Genomic DNA, 14372 nt, shown 5'->3' with positions numbered 1-14372 from the left:
GGGCCATACATGGGCCGAAAGTCAAATGGGTTGGTGTTATATTCGACGGCCCACATGACGTTGTTGGGCCGATTTCCTTTAGGGCCTAACGGGCCGTGAGTTAACAGGCCATAAAATGGGCTATTTGCGAAGAGACCGTTAACAGGCTTTTCGTGAGCCAGCCCGTTAACTTCTGACCAAGTCAAACGGGCCGGCTTTGTAAGCTAAATGGGCCAGTGGTGGACCGTGGCACGTGTCAACATATCATAGGCGCCTATCTAACCCACTGACGAGCTGACACGTGTTTCGTCCGGCCAATAAGAATTTTACACGTGGAAATTTCCCATTGGTCGGGGCTGTTAACGAGTTATCGGATCCAAAACCCGACCCGATAGCTTAACGGCGTTCCGTTACGGTGGATGCCACGTGTCGGTCACCCTTGACGAAAGCACTTCTGTGACGCGCGATTTATCGTCATGGAAGTGGACACTTCCGTGATGATAATTTTGGTAATGTCATGGAACACTTCTACGACAGCACAGGTATGACTATCTTGATTCTGTCATAAAATCGTCATGGATGTACATGCATGACAAAAAACGCGACCTACTGTGACAAACATGTATCATCACGGAAGTGTATTTTTTTGTAGTGTAACCTATTAGTTTAGTGCTCAGTGACAGTTCATGTTTTCTGGTTGTTTTTCGTTTTGCAGGAAATCAATATCTACGGAGGTCAAATGCGTTGCCAATTTAAAATGATTTTTTGGGCAATAAGAAACATTGTAAGCTTTGGGAGATGTTGCTACTTGTGATACACGTTGGGATTTCGAAGAAGAAGAAGGGTGAGGTAGTATAGTAGCAGAAAAGTATTTCCCTTAGTGAATAACCTAGGTTTATCGAACCAATAGGAGATTCACGCAAAAAACCTTTAGAAGTACCTACACACACAAGAGCAAATACTTGCACCCAACATGGACAAGAGGGTTATCAATCCCCCTGTACTCGTTATTTGCAAGGATTAAATATGATAGTAGGAGATATATAAATTGGAAAGTAAAATAAAAGTAAATAAACCGCAACAAGGTATTTAGGGTTTTAGTAATATAATTTAAGTGGAGCTGGGGGGCCAGAGCTTTCACTAGAGGCATCTCTCTCAAGAACATAGCAATCAGTGGGTACAAAAATTACTGTTGAGCAATTGATAGAATAGCGCATAGTTATGATATTATTCATGGCAGGGTCAGTACATAGGCATTACGTCTGTGACAAGTAGACCGAAACGATTCTGCATATACTACGATTACTCCACCCCTCAACCGCTATCCAACATGCATATTAAGGTATTGAGTTCATAACAAACAGAGTAATGCTTGAAGCATGATGACATAATGTAGACAGAATAAAACCAATTAATATGATCAAACCCCGTCATTTTATCCTTAGTAGCAATGATACAACATGTGCCTCGCTACCCCTTCTGTCATGAGGTGAGGACACTGCAAGATTGAACCTACCATAAAGCACCTCTCTCACTGAAGATAAATCAATCTAGTTAGCCAAAGCAAATGAATAGTTCGGAGAAAAATACAAAGCTATAACAATCACACATAATAAAGTTTAGAAATAACTCAATTATGTTCAATGAACGATATGATCATAAGCGCACAATTCATCGGATCCCAACAAATGCACCGCAAAAGATTACATAGAATCGATCTCCGAAGAGAACACTATATTGAAGATCACACACACACACACACACACACACAGAGAGAGAGAGAGAGAGAGAGACATCTCTAGCTACTACTATGGACCCATAGGTCCTATGGGGAACTACTCACACCTCATCGTAAGTGCGGCAAGGTTGATGTAGAGGCCCTTTGTGATAGATTCCCCCTCCGGCAAAGTACCGACGGAGGCCTCCAGATGGGATCGCGGAAGAACAGAGGCTTGCGATGGCGGAATAATTGTTTCAAGTCTCGCTATGGGATTTTTGGAATATTTGAGAATTTATAGCGCTGGAATTAGGTCAGACGCAGCCATGAGGGGCCCGCAAGACATCAGGGTGCGCCTACCCCCTGGGCGCTCCCTGTTGTCTTGACGTCTACTCGTCTAGCTTCTGGTCCTCCCCTGAAGCTTGTAGGGTCCCTCCTGGTCCAGAAAAATTATCAAAAAAAATTGCCGTGTTTGGACTCCGTTTGGTAGGGATTTTCTGTAAAACTAAAAGCACGAAGAAAACAACAACTGGCACTAGGCACTAGGTTAATAGGTTAGTTGCCAAAAAATGATATAAGATTGCATATAAAGAATACAAGATTGATAATATAATAGCATGAAACAATAAAAAATATAGATACGTCGAAGACGAATCCACGTCGATAGGGGTCACCAGACAGCCACAAGGACAGGTGGTGCGGCCAGAGGGTGGTCGCGTCAGCTGAACTTGTGGGGCCCTCATTACCGTCTTGACCTGGTCCACCGCCATAGATCCTTATAAATATCGAAACCATTCATCGTACCTCCAGGAGAATTTTTGATGTTGAATGCTACCTAACATGTCTTATCATGTAATATTTTTACGGTATGAATGTTTGAGAAATGATGAAGTAATCAATAGCAACATAATAATATTCATGAATACTAGAAAATAATCATTGCTCTTCAAAATATACGATGCTTAACAAATGTTATGCCTACTTATTAAAATTGTGTAAGCATGGCATGACTCCATCTTCCTCACACAAGTACAAATCATGAGCACCCTGGTGCCAAACCAAGCAATTGTATATACTTTTTCTTGCTTCAGCATTTTCAACTCCACTCAATACTTGAGCGTGATCCATGGACTTGGCACTTTGGATGGCATAGAGAGTGATGGTAGGGGTTCATAAGGTAAGACAAAAATAATGAAAGTCTCACGTCAACTCGGTGGATCGTTAGACAATGGAGACGCCTTCAATCGATATCGATGCGAGGAGTAGGGATTGCCATACAACAGATACACTAGAGCTATAAGTGTACGAAAGCTCACTACTGAAACTAGGTGGGTGTGCATCTAACTTTCTTGCTCATGAAGACCTTGGGCATTTGCGGAAGCCCGTCATCGGAATATGCAAGACAAGTTCTATAATGTAAAAATTCCCACTAGTATATCAAAGTGACAAATCATGGAGACTCTGCTAGTGCGTATAGCATCCCATCTAACCCTGTGTTGTTGAGTGTTTCGAGATTTCTTACAAGCTATGTGAAAGGACGTTTGTTCCCCTAAGTAAGTTTTGGTGTAAATGACATGTGAATTGAGGACTAATCATGCTTAGTGCTAAGTGTATGTATAGATTGTTAGTCTGAAAGGTTGCAGCCAAAAATGGATTGTACAACTTCTACCTAGCAAATATTTATTCTAACATGATTGCCACATGAGTTGTCCAACATGATTGTGACCCATGCGATGTAAACTATGCAGAGAATATTTGTTTTTCATGATGAATTATAACTTTACGATCAGATTATTCATGTTCCTTGTATGAGTTGTAGATTTATATTGCTCTCCGATTCAATAGTCTAATCATTGACTAGCTTAGATGAGAGATAACCAGAGGGAGTGGTGTGCATTAGATGGAGTAGATCTCTATTTGTGAGGTACTTCAATGACGGTGTGAGAGCAAAAGCTTAGATGTATCTCCCTCACTAAGGATAAAGGATAGTTGACTCTTTATCACGGTGATGATCTAGGGTCAAGGGGGGTCATTATCCATTACATGTCATCTTACTCAATGCAATGCTTTATTTGATCGCTTAATAATTTTGGGTCACGATTGAAATCAGTCACTTGGGTGGAGTATTATCCATAGATATAGATGGGTGTCATTCTATGGATTTATGGATAGATTACCTATATAATATTACCACAAAACATGCATGCTATGATTTGTCATGATTATTCAACTATTCCTTAGACATATATATATGCTTATTTTTATGTGTCATCGACGTTTGGAGTTGTGCTACTAGTGAACCTATGAATCCCATCTAATTTTCCTCATAAGAACACACTCAACTTTATTTTTACATGCAGCTTTATTTTAGTAGTTATTTATTTCAAAAGTACAAAATTACTTCCAACTATATTATACACTCACAACTTGTTGCAACTACCAAAGCTAGTGAGATTGACAACCTCACTAGAACAGTTGAGGATACAAGAGTTTTTAATGTGTTTGCAGGAGTGCTTGACAAAGCTGGAAGATGTTGTCTCTATAAATTAATACCGAGGGGAAAACTTGTCGCTTCCTGCAAATCCTTGCGTTTAGGGACCCAAAAATTACTTTCATAGCGATTACTTAAAGTAGCAAGCATCGAGTATCAACAAAAAAAGGGATCTTAAAGAACACCCCCCTATGTTTTGTATTCCTACTACTTTGTCTTCTTTTGGTAAATCCTATCTTTTGTTTTGACTAACCATTGTTGCAAGTTATGTATTGCTTGTATATGGAAATTTGTGCCCTAAACGATTAAAATAAATCCTGCATGTTCAATTTCTCACTTAGTTCATATACATTTTTTTTGAAAACCCGCCCATATATTAAATGATTAAAATGTTCATACAATCATTCATTACAACATTTGCCACGCATGGTGGAACACTATTCATAAGAATACCATCAGTCCTATTAACAAAATTAAACTTCGCAATCTCATGCACCATCATATTAGCCTTCCTATTAATCTTGGAGATTTTGAAATGCATCATCATCTTGGATACACTCAACGCTTCCTTCTTTAGATCAACAAGATTTAACCTGTCCAAATTATCATTTGCAAGAATGGAAGCCACAAAAGAATAGCTAGTTTCCTAAATTATGTGCTTGTGAAGATATGAAGGAAATATGCCCTAGAGGCAATAATAAAGTTGTTATTTATATTTCCTTATATCATGATAAATGTTTATTATTCATGCTAGAATTGTATTAACTGGAAACTTGATACATGTGTGAATACATAGACAAAACAAAGTGTCCCTAGTATGCCTCTACTTGACTGGCTCGTTAATCAAGGATGGTTAAGTTTCCTGACCATAGACATGCGTTGTCATTTGATGAACTGGATCACATCATTAGAGAATGATGTGATGGACAAGACCCATCCGTTAGCTTAGCATAATGATTGTTAAGTTTTATTGCTATTGCTTTCTTCATGACTTATACATATTCCTTTGACTATGAGATTATGCAACTCCCGAACCGGAGGAACACCTTGTGTGCTATCAAACGTCACAACGTAATTGGGTGATTATAAAGATGCTCTACATGTGTCTCCAAAGGTGTTTGTCGGGTTGGCATAGATCGAGATTAGGATTTGTCACTCCGAGTATCGGAGAGGTATCTCTGGGCCCTCTCGGTAATGCACATCACTATAAGCCTTGCAAGCAATGTGACTAATGAGTTAGTTACCGGATGATGCATTGTGGAACGAGTAAAGGGACTTGCCGGTAATGAGATTGAACTAGGTATGAGGATACCGACGATCGAATCTCGGGCAAGTAACATACTGATGACAAAGGGAGTAACGTATGTTGTTATTGCGATTTGACCGATAAAGATCTTCATAGAATATGTAGGAACCAATATCAGCATCTAGGTTCCGTTGTTGGTTATTGATCGAAGATGTGTCTCGGTCATGTCTCCATAGTTATCGAAACCGTAGGGTCCGCACGCTTAACGTTCGATGATGATTTGTATTATGAGTTATGTGTTTTGGTAACCGAAGATTGTTCAGAGTCCCGGGTGAGATCACAGACATGACGAGGAGTCTCGAAATAGTTGAGAGGTAAAGATTGATATATTGGACGATAGTATTTGGACACCGGAATGGTTTCGGGACGTTTCAGATATTTATCAGAGTACCGAGGGGTTACCGGAACCCCCACCCCCCGGGGAAAGTAATGGGCCTACATGGGCTATAGGGGTGAGGGGAGGCAGCCCACAAGGGGTGGCCGCGCCCCCCTCCCATAGGGAGTCTGAATTGGACTAGGGGAGGGGGCGCGCCCCCCTTTCCTCTTTCCCCCCTCCATGAGAAGGAAAAAGGGGGGGAATCCTACTAGGACTGGAGTCCTAGTAGGACTCCCCTCTCCTTGGCGCGCCCTGGTGGCCGGCCGCCTCCTTCCCTCCTTTATATACGGGGGCAGGGGGGCACCCCAAAGAACAACAGTTATTCTCTTAGCCGTGTGCGGTGCCCCCCTGCACAGTTTACTCCTCCGGTCATAGCGTCGTAGTGCTTAGGCGAAGCCCTGCGCGGATCACATCACCATCACCGTCACCACACCATAGTGCTAACGAAACTCTCCCTCGATCCTCTGCTGGATCAAGAGTTCGAGGGACGTCATCGAGCTGAACGTGTGCTGAACTCAGAGGTGTCGTACGTTCGGTACTAGATCGGTTGGATCGCGAAGACATTGGACTACATCAACCGCGTTATACTAATGCTTCCGCTTTTGGTCTATGAGGGTACATGGACACACTCTCCCCTTCTCGTTGCTATGCATCTCCTAGATAGATCTTGCATGATCGTAGGAATTTTTTTGAAATTGCATGCTACGTTCCCCAACAGTGGCATCAGAGCTAGGTTTATGTCTAGATGATATGCATGAGTAGAACACAAAGAGTTGTGGGAGATGATAGTCATACTGCTTACCACCAACGTCTTATTTTGATTCGGCGGTATTGTTGGATGAAGTGGCCCGGACCAACCTTACATGACCATGTTCATGAGATCGGTTCCACCGACAAACATGCAACTTGTTTTGCATAAAGGTGGTTGGCGGGTGTCTGTTTCTCCAACTTTAGTTGAATCGAATTTGACTACGGCCGGTCCTTGTTGAAGGTTAAAACATCACACTTGACGAAAAATCACTGTGGTTTTGATGCTTAGGTAAGAACGGTTCTTGCTAGAAGCCCGTAGCAGCCACGTAAAACTTGCAACAACAAAGTAGAGGACGTCTAACTTGTTTTTGCAGGGCATGTTGTGATGTGATATGGTTAAGACATGATGTGATATATGTTATTGTATGAGATGATCATGTTTTGTAAAAGTTATCGGCAACTGGCAGGAGCCTTATGGTTGTCGCTTTATTGTATGAAATGCAATCGCCATGTAATTGCTTTACTTTATCACTATGCGTTAGCGATAGTCGTAGAAGCAATAGTTGGCGAGACGACAACGACGCTACGATGGAGATCAAGGCGTCAAGCCGGTGACGATGGAGATCATGACGGTGCTTTGGAGATGGAGATCAAAGGCACAAACATGTCACATATTTTGATTGCATGTGATGTTTATCTTTTTATGCATCTTATTTTGCTTAGTACGGTGATAGAATTATAAGATGATCTCTCACTAAATTTCAAGGTATAAGTGTTCTCCCCGAGTATGCACCGTTGCGACAGTTCGTCGTGCCGAGACACCACGTGATGATCGGGTGTGATAAGCTCTACATTCACATACAATGGGTGTAAGACAGTTTTGCACGTGTAGAATACTAAGGTTAAACTTGACGAGCCTAGAATGTACAGAAATGGCCTCGGAACACTGAGACCGAAAGGTCGAACGTGAATCATATAGTAGATATGATCAACATAGAGATGTTCACCATTGAAAACTACTCCATCTCACATGATGATCGAACATGGTTTAGTTGATATGGATCACGTAATCATTTAGATGACTAGAGGGATGTCTATCTAAGTGGGAGTTCTTTAGTAATATGATTAATTAAACTTAAATTTATCATGAACTTAGTCCTGATAGTTTTTGCATATCTATGTTGTTGTAGATCAATGGCATGTGCTATCGTTCCCTTGAATTTTAATGCATTCCTAGAGAAAGCTAAGTTGAAAGATGATGGTAGCAACTACACAGACTGGGTCCGTACCTTGAGGATTATCCTCATTGCTGCACAGAAGAATTACATCCTGGAAGCACCGCTAGGTGCAAGCCCTGCTGTAGGAGCAACTCCGGATGTTATGAACGTCTGGCAAGCTAAATCTGATGACTACTCGATAGTTCAGTGTGCCATGCTTTACGGCTTAGAATCGGGACTGCAAAGATGTTTGAACGTCATGGAGCATATGAGATGTTCCAAGAGTTGAAGTTAGTATTTCAAGCAAATGCCCGAGTTGAGAGATATGAAGTCTCCAACAAGTTCTATAGCTGCAAGATGGAGGAGAACAGTTCTGTCCGTGAACACATACTCAGAATGTCTGGGTACCATAACCACTTGACTCATCTGGGAGTAAATCTTCCGGATGATAGTGTTATTGACAGAGTTCTTCAATCACTGCCACCAAGCTATAAAGGCTTCGTGATGAACTATAATATGCAAGGGATGGAAAAGACAATTCCCGAGCTCTTCGCAATGCTCAAGGCTGCGTAGGTAGAAATCAAGAAGGAGCATCAAGTGTTGATGGTCAACAAGACCACTAGTTTCAAGAAAAAGGGCAAAAGAAAGCAGGGGAACTTCAAGAAGAATAGCAAGCAAGTTGCTACTCCCGGGAAGAAGCCCAAGTATGGATCTAAGCCTGAAACTGAGTGCTTCTACTCCAAAGGGACTCGTCACTGGAAGCGGAACTGCCCCAAGTATTTGGCGGATAAGAAGGATGGCAAAGTGAAAGGTATATTTGATATACATGTTATTGATGTGTACCTTACTAATGCTCGTAGTAGCGCCTGGGTATTTGATACTGTTCTGTTGCTCATATTTGCAACTCGAAACAGGGGCTACGGATTAAATGAAGATTGGCTAAGGACGAGGTGACGATGCGCGTCGGAAATGGTTCCAAGGTCGATGTGATCTCCGTCGGCACGCTACCTCTACATCTACCCTCGGGATTAGTTTTAGACCTGAATAATTGTTATTTGGTGCCAGCGTTGAGCATGAACATTATATCTGGATCTTGTTTCATGCGAGACGGTTATTCATTTAAATCAGAGAATAATGGTTGTTCTATTTATATGAGTAATATCTTTTATGGTCATGCACCCTTGATGAGTGATCTATTTTTGTTGAATCTCGATCATAGTGATACACATATTCATAATATTGAAGCCAAAAGATGCAAAGTTAGTAATGATAGTGCAACTTATTTGTGGCACTGCCGTTTAGGTCATATTGGTGTAAAGCGCATGAAGAAACTCCATGCTGATGGGCTTTTGGAATCACTTGATTATGAATCACTTGATGCTTGTGAACCATGCCTCATGGGCAAGATGACTAAGACTCCGTTCTCCGAAACAATGGAGCAAGCCCCTGACTTATTGGAAATAATACATACTGATGTATGCGGTCCGATGAGTGTTGAGGCTCGCGGCGGGTATCGTTATTTTCTGACCTTCACAGATGATTTGAGCAGATATGGGTATATCTACTTAATGAAACATAAGTCTGAAACATTTGAAAAGTTCAAAGAATTTCAGAGTGAAGTGGAAAATCATCGTAACAAGAAAATAAAGTTTCTACGATCTGATCGCGGAGGTGAATATTTGAGTTATGAGTTTGATCTTCATTTGAAACAATGTGGAATAGTTTCACAACTCACGCCACCTAGAACACCACAGCGTAATGGTGTGTCCGAACGTCGTAACCGTACTTTATTAGATATGGTGCGATCTATGATGTCTCTTACCGATTTACCACTATCGTTTTGGGGTTATGCTTTAGATACGGCTGCATTAACGTTAAATAGGGTACCATCTAAATCCGTTGAGACGACACCATATGAACTGTGGTTTAGCAAGAAACCTAAGCCGTCGTTTCTTAAAGTTTGGGGTTGCGATGCTTATGTGAAAAAACTTCAGCCTGATAAGCTCGAACCCAAATCGGAGAAATGCATCTTCATAGGATACCCAAAGGAAACTGTTGGGTACACCTTCTATCACAGATCCGAAGGCAAGATATTCGTTGCTAATAATGGATCCTTTCTAGAGAAGGAGTTTCTCTCGAAAGAAGTGAGTGGGAGGAAAGTAGAACTTGATGAGGTAGTTGTACCTTCTCTCGAATTGGAAAGTATTTCATCACAGAAATCAGTTCCAGTGATGCCTACACCAATTAGTGAGGAAGTTAATGATGATGATCATGAAACTTCAGATCAAGTTACTACCGAACCTCCTAGGTCAACCAGAGTACGTTCCGCACCAGAGTGGCACGGTAATCCTGTTCTGAAAGTCATGTTACTAGACCATGACGAACCTATGAACTATGAGGAAGCGATGATGAGCCCAGATTCCGCGAAATGGCTTGAGGCCATGAAATCTAAGATGGAATCCATGTATGAGAACAAAGTGTGGACTTTGGTTGACTTGCCCGATGATCGGCAAGCCATAGAAAATAAATGGATCTTCAAGAAGAAGACTGACGCTGATGGTAATGTTACTATCTACAAAGCTTGACTTGTTGCGAAAGGTTTTTGACAAGTTCAAGGAGTTGACTACAATGAGACCTTCTCACCCGTAGCGATACTTAAGTCTGTCCGAATCATGTTAGCAATTGCCGCATTTTCTGATTATGAAATTTGGCAAATGGATGTCAAAACTGCATTCCTTAATGGATTTCTTAAAGAAGAGTTGTATATGATGCAACCAGAAGGTTTTGTCGATCCTAAAGGTGCTAACAAAGTGTGCAAGCTCCAGCGATCCATTTATGGACTGGTGCAAGCCTCTCGGAGTTGGAATATACGCTTTGATAGTGTGATCAAAGCATATGGTTTTATACAGACTTTTGGAGAGCATGTATTTACAAGAAAGTGAGTGGGAGCTCTGTAGCATTTCTAATATTATATGTGGATGACATATTGTTGATTGGAAATGATATAGAATTTCTGGATAGCATAAAAGGATACTTGAATAAGAATTTTTCAATGAAAGACCTCTGTGAAGCTGCTTATATATTGGGCACCAAGATCTATAGAGATAGATCAAGACGCTTAATTGGACTTTCACAAAGCACATACCTTGATAAAGTTTTGAAGAAGTTCAAAATGGATCAGTCAAAGAAAGGGTTCTTGCCTGTGTTACAAGGTGTGAAGTTGAGTCAGACTCAATGCCCGACCACTTCAGAAGATAGAGAGAAAATGAAAGTCATTCCCTATGCCTCAGCCATAGGTTCTATCATGTATGCAATGTTGTGTACCAGACCTGATGTGTGCCTTGCTATAAGTTTAGCAGTGAGGTACCAAAGTAATCTAGGAGTGGATCACTGGACAGCGGTCAAGAACATCCTGAAATACCTGAAAAGGACTAAGGATATGTTTCTCGTTTATGGAGGTGACAAAGAGCTTATCGTAAATGGTTACATCGATGCTAGCTTTGACACTGATCCGGATGACTCTAAGTCGCAAATCGGATACATATTTATATTGTATGGTGGAGCTGTCAGTTAGTGCAGTTCCAAGCAGAGCGTCGTGGCGGGATCTACGTGTGAAGCGGAGTACATAGCTTCTTCGGAAGCAGCAAATGAAGGAGTCTGGATGAAGGAGTTCATATCCGATCTAGGTGTAATACCTAGTGCATCGGGTCCAATGAAAATCTTTTGTGACAATACTGGAGCAATTGCCTTAGCGAAGGAATCCGGATTTCACAAGAGAACCAAACACATCAAGAGACGCTTCAACTCCATCCGCGATCAAGTCAAGGAGGGAGACATAGAGATTTGCAAAATACATACGGATCTGAATGTTGCAGACCCGTTGACTAAGCCACTTCCACGAGCAAAACATGATCAGCACCAAGACTCCATGGGGGTTAGAATCATTACAATGTAATCTAGATTATTGACTCTAAGTGGGAGACTGAAGGAAATATGCCCTAGAGGCAATAATAAAGTTGTTATTTATATTTCCTTATATCATGATAAATGTTTATTATTCATGCTAGAATTGTATTAACCGGAAACTTGATACATGTGTGAATACATAGACAAAACAAAGTGTCCCTAGTATGCCTCTACTTGACTAGCTCGTTAATCAAAGATGGTTATGTTTCCTGACCAGACATGTGTTGTCATTTGATGAACGGGATCACATCATTAGAGAATGATGTGATGGACAAGACCCATCCGTTAGCTTAGCATAATGATCGTTAAGTTTTATTGCTATTGCTTTCTTCATGACTTATACATATTCCTTTGACTATGAGATTATGCAACTCCCGAATACCGCAGGAACACCTTTTGTGCTATCAAACGTCATAACGTAACTGGGTGATTATAAAGAAGCTCTATAGGTGTCTCCGAAGGTGTTTGTTGGGTTGGCATAGATCGAGATTAGGATTTCTCTCTCCGAGTATCAGAGAAGTATCTCTGGGCCCTCTCGGTAATGCGCATCACTATAAGCCTTGCAAGCAATGTGACTAATGAGTTAGTTACGGGATGATGCATTACGGAACGAGTAAAGAGACTTGCCGGTAACGAGATTGAACTGGGTATGAGGATACCAACGATCGAATCTCGGGCAAGTAACATACCGATGACAAAGGGAATAACGTATGTTGTTATTGCGGTTTGACCGATAAAGGTCTTCGTAGAATATGTAGGAACCAATATGAGCATCTAGGTTCCGCTGTTGGTTATTGATCGGAGATGTGTCTCGGTCATGTCTGCATAGTTCTCGAACCCGTAGGGTCCGCACGCTTAACGTTCGATGATGATTTGTGTTATGAGTTATGTGTTTTGGTGACTGAAGATTGTTTGGAGTCACGGATGAGATCACGAACATGACAAGGAGTCTTGAAATAGTCGAGAGGTAAAGATTGATATATTGGACGATAGTATTTGGACACCGGAATGGTTTCGGGACGTTTTGGATATTTATCGGAGTACCGAGGGGTTACCGGAACCCCCTATGGAAAGTAATGGGCCTACATGGGCCATAGGGGAGAGGGGAGGCAGCCCACAAGGGGTGGCCGTGCCCCCCTCCCATAGGGAGTCCGAATTGGACTAGGGGAGGGGGCGCGCGCCCCTTTCCTTCTCCTCTTCCCTCTCCCTTCCCTCTTTCCCCCTCCATGTGAAGGAAAAAAAGGGGGATCCTAGTAGGTCTGGAGTCCTAGTAGGACTCCCCTCTCCTTGGCGCGCCCCTGGTGGCCGGCCTCCTCCTCCCCTCATTTATATACAGGGGCAGGGGCACCCCAAAGAACAACAGTTCTTCTCTTAGCCGTGTGCGGTGCCCCCCTCCACAGTTTACTCCTCCGGTCATAGCATAGTAGTGCTTAGGCGAAGCCATGCACGGATCACATCACCATCACCGCCACCACGCCATCGTGCTGACGAAACTCTCCCTCGACCCTTTGCTGGATCAAGAGTTCGAGGGACGTCATCGAGCTGAACGTGTGCTGAACTCGGAGGTGTCGTACGTTCTGTACTAGATCGGTTGGATCGCGAAGATGTTCGACTACATCAACCGCGTTATACTAACGCTTCCGCTTTCGGTCTACAAGGGTACGTGGACACACTCTCCCCCTCTCGTTGCTATGCATCTCCTAGATAGATCTTGCGTGATCGTAGGAAATTTTTTGAAATTGCATGCTATGTTCCCCAACAGAGTGATACTGATATAATGGTCGGGGAGGGTCGCTCTAAGTTCCGGTTCCTCGATGCTAAAGCACGTGCCAATATAATCCCAAGAGGAAATTATAACTTCTCCAATATGGTTTCTAATAACTACCCCAATGCTCGCAGCGCTAAGGGCCTCCACAAATCTTGCATCAATATACATATTGTTTGTATGTACGTGGCGACATTTCAAACACTTTTCAACAAGTATTTTTCTTTCTTAAATCCTAGATTTTCCCCTTTTATTGAACCAATTCATATTTTGTGTGTGTTCTTGCGTATAGTACTAAATACCCTTCGTTAATATGTTTCATAAACCCAATTTTTTATTTACTGGATCAATTTATATATTTTTGATGCAAGTTCTAAATATCTGTAATTAATCTTTTCTTCCATCTAGATTTTGTTTTTTCACTAAATTAGTTTCTATATTTTCTATGTGAGTAATAAAAATATTTTATTACTTTTCATTAAATTATAGAATTTTTCTTGTTCATTAAATGCATTATGATATTTTCCACAGGTTGTAAATGTTATGCATTAATTTTCTTCTTAAATCCCGATTTTCTAGCAAGATTTTGTGTTGAAGTAACCAATTAATTTCACACATTTTCTATGCAATAATGTATAAATGACTCTCATTAATTTCCCCCATCTACTCCTATATTCTCTTGGATTTTCACAATATCTAAGGGAGGGAGGTCCGACTGGTCGGCTGGAGCAGCGGTGGAGTGTTTGATGAATGGTATTTTTTGGCTTGTAATTTTACTTTTACTAGTTTTGAACATGGTAATAGG

Source organism: Triticum aestivum, chromosome 1D (assembly GCF_018294505.1).
Source record: "Triticum aestivum cultivar Chinese Spring chromosome 1D, IWGSC CS RefSeq v2.1, whole genome shotgun sequence".
Taxonomy (NCBI): Eukaryota; Viridiplantae; Streptophyta; class Magnoliopsida; order Poales; family Poaceae; genus Triticum; species Triticum aestivum.
The sequence above is the reverse complement of the archived record's forward strand: the minus strand, read 5'-3'. Positions refer to the sequence as shown.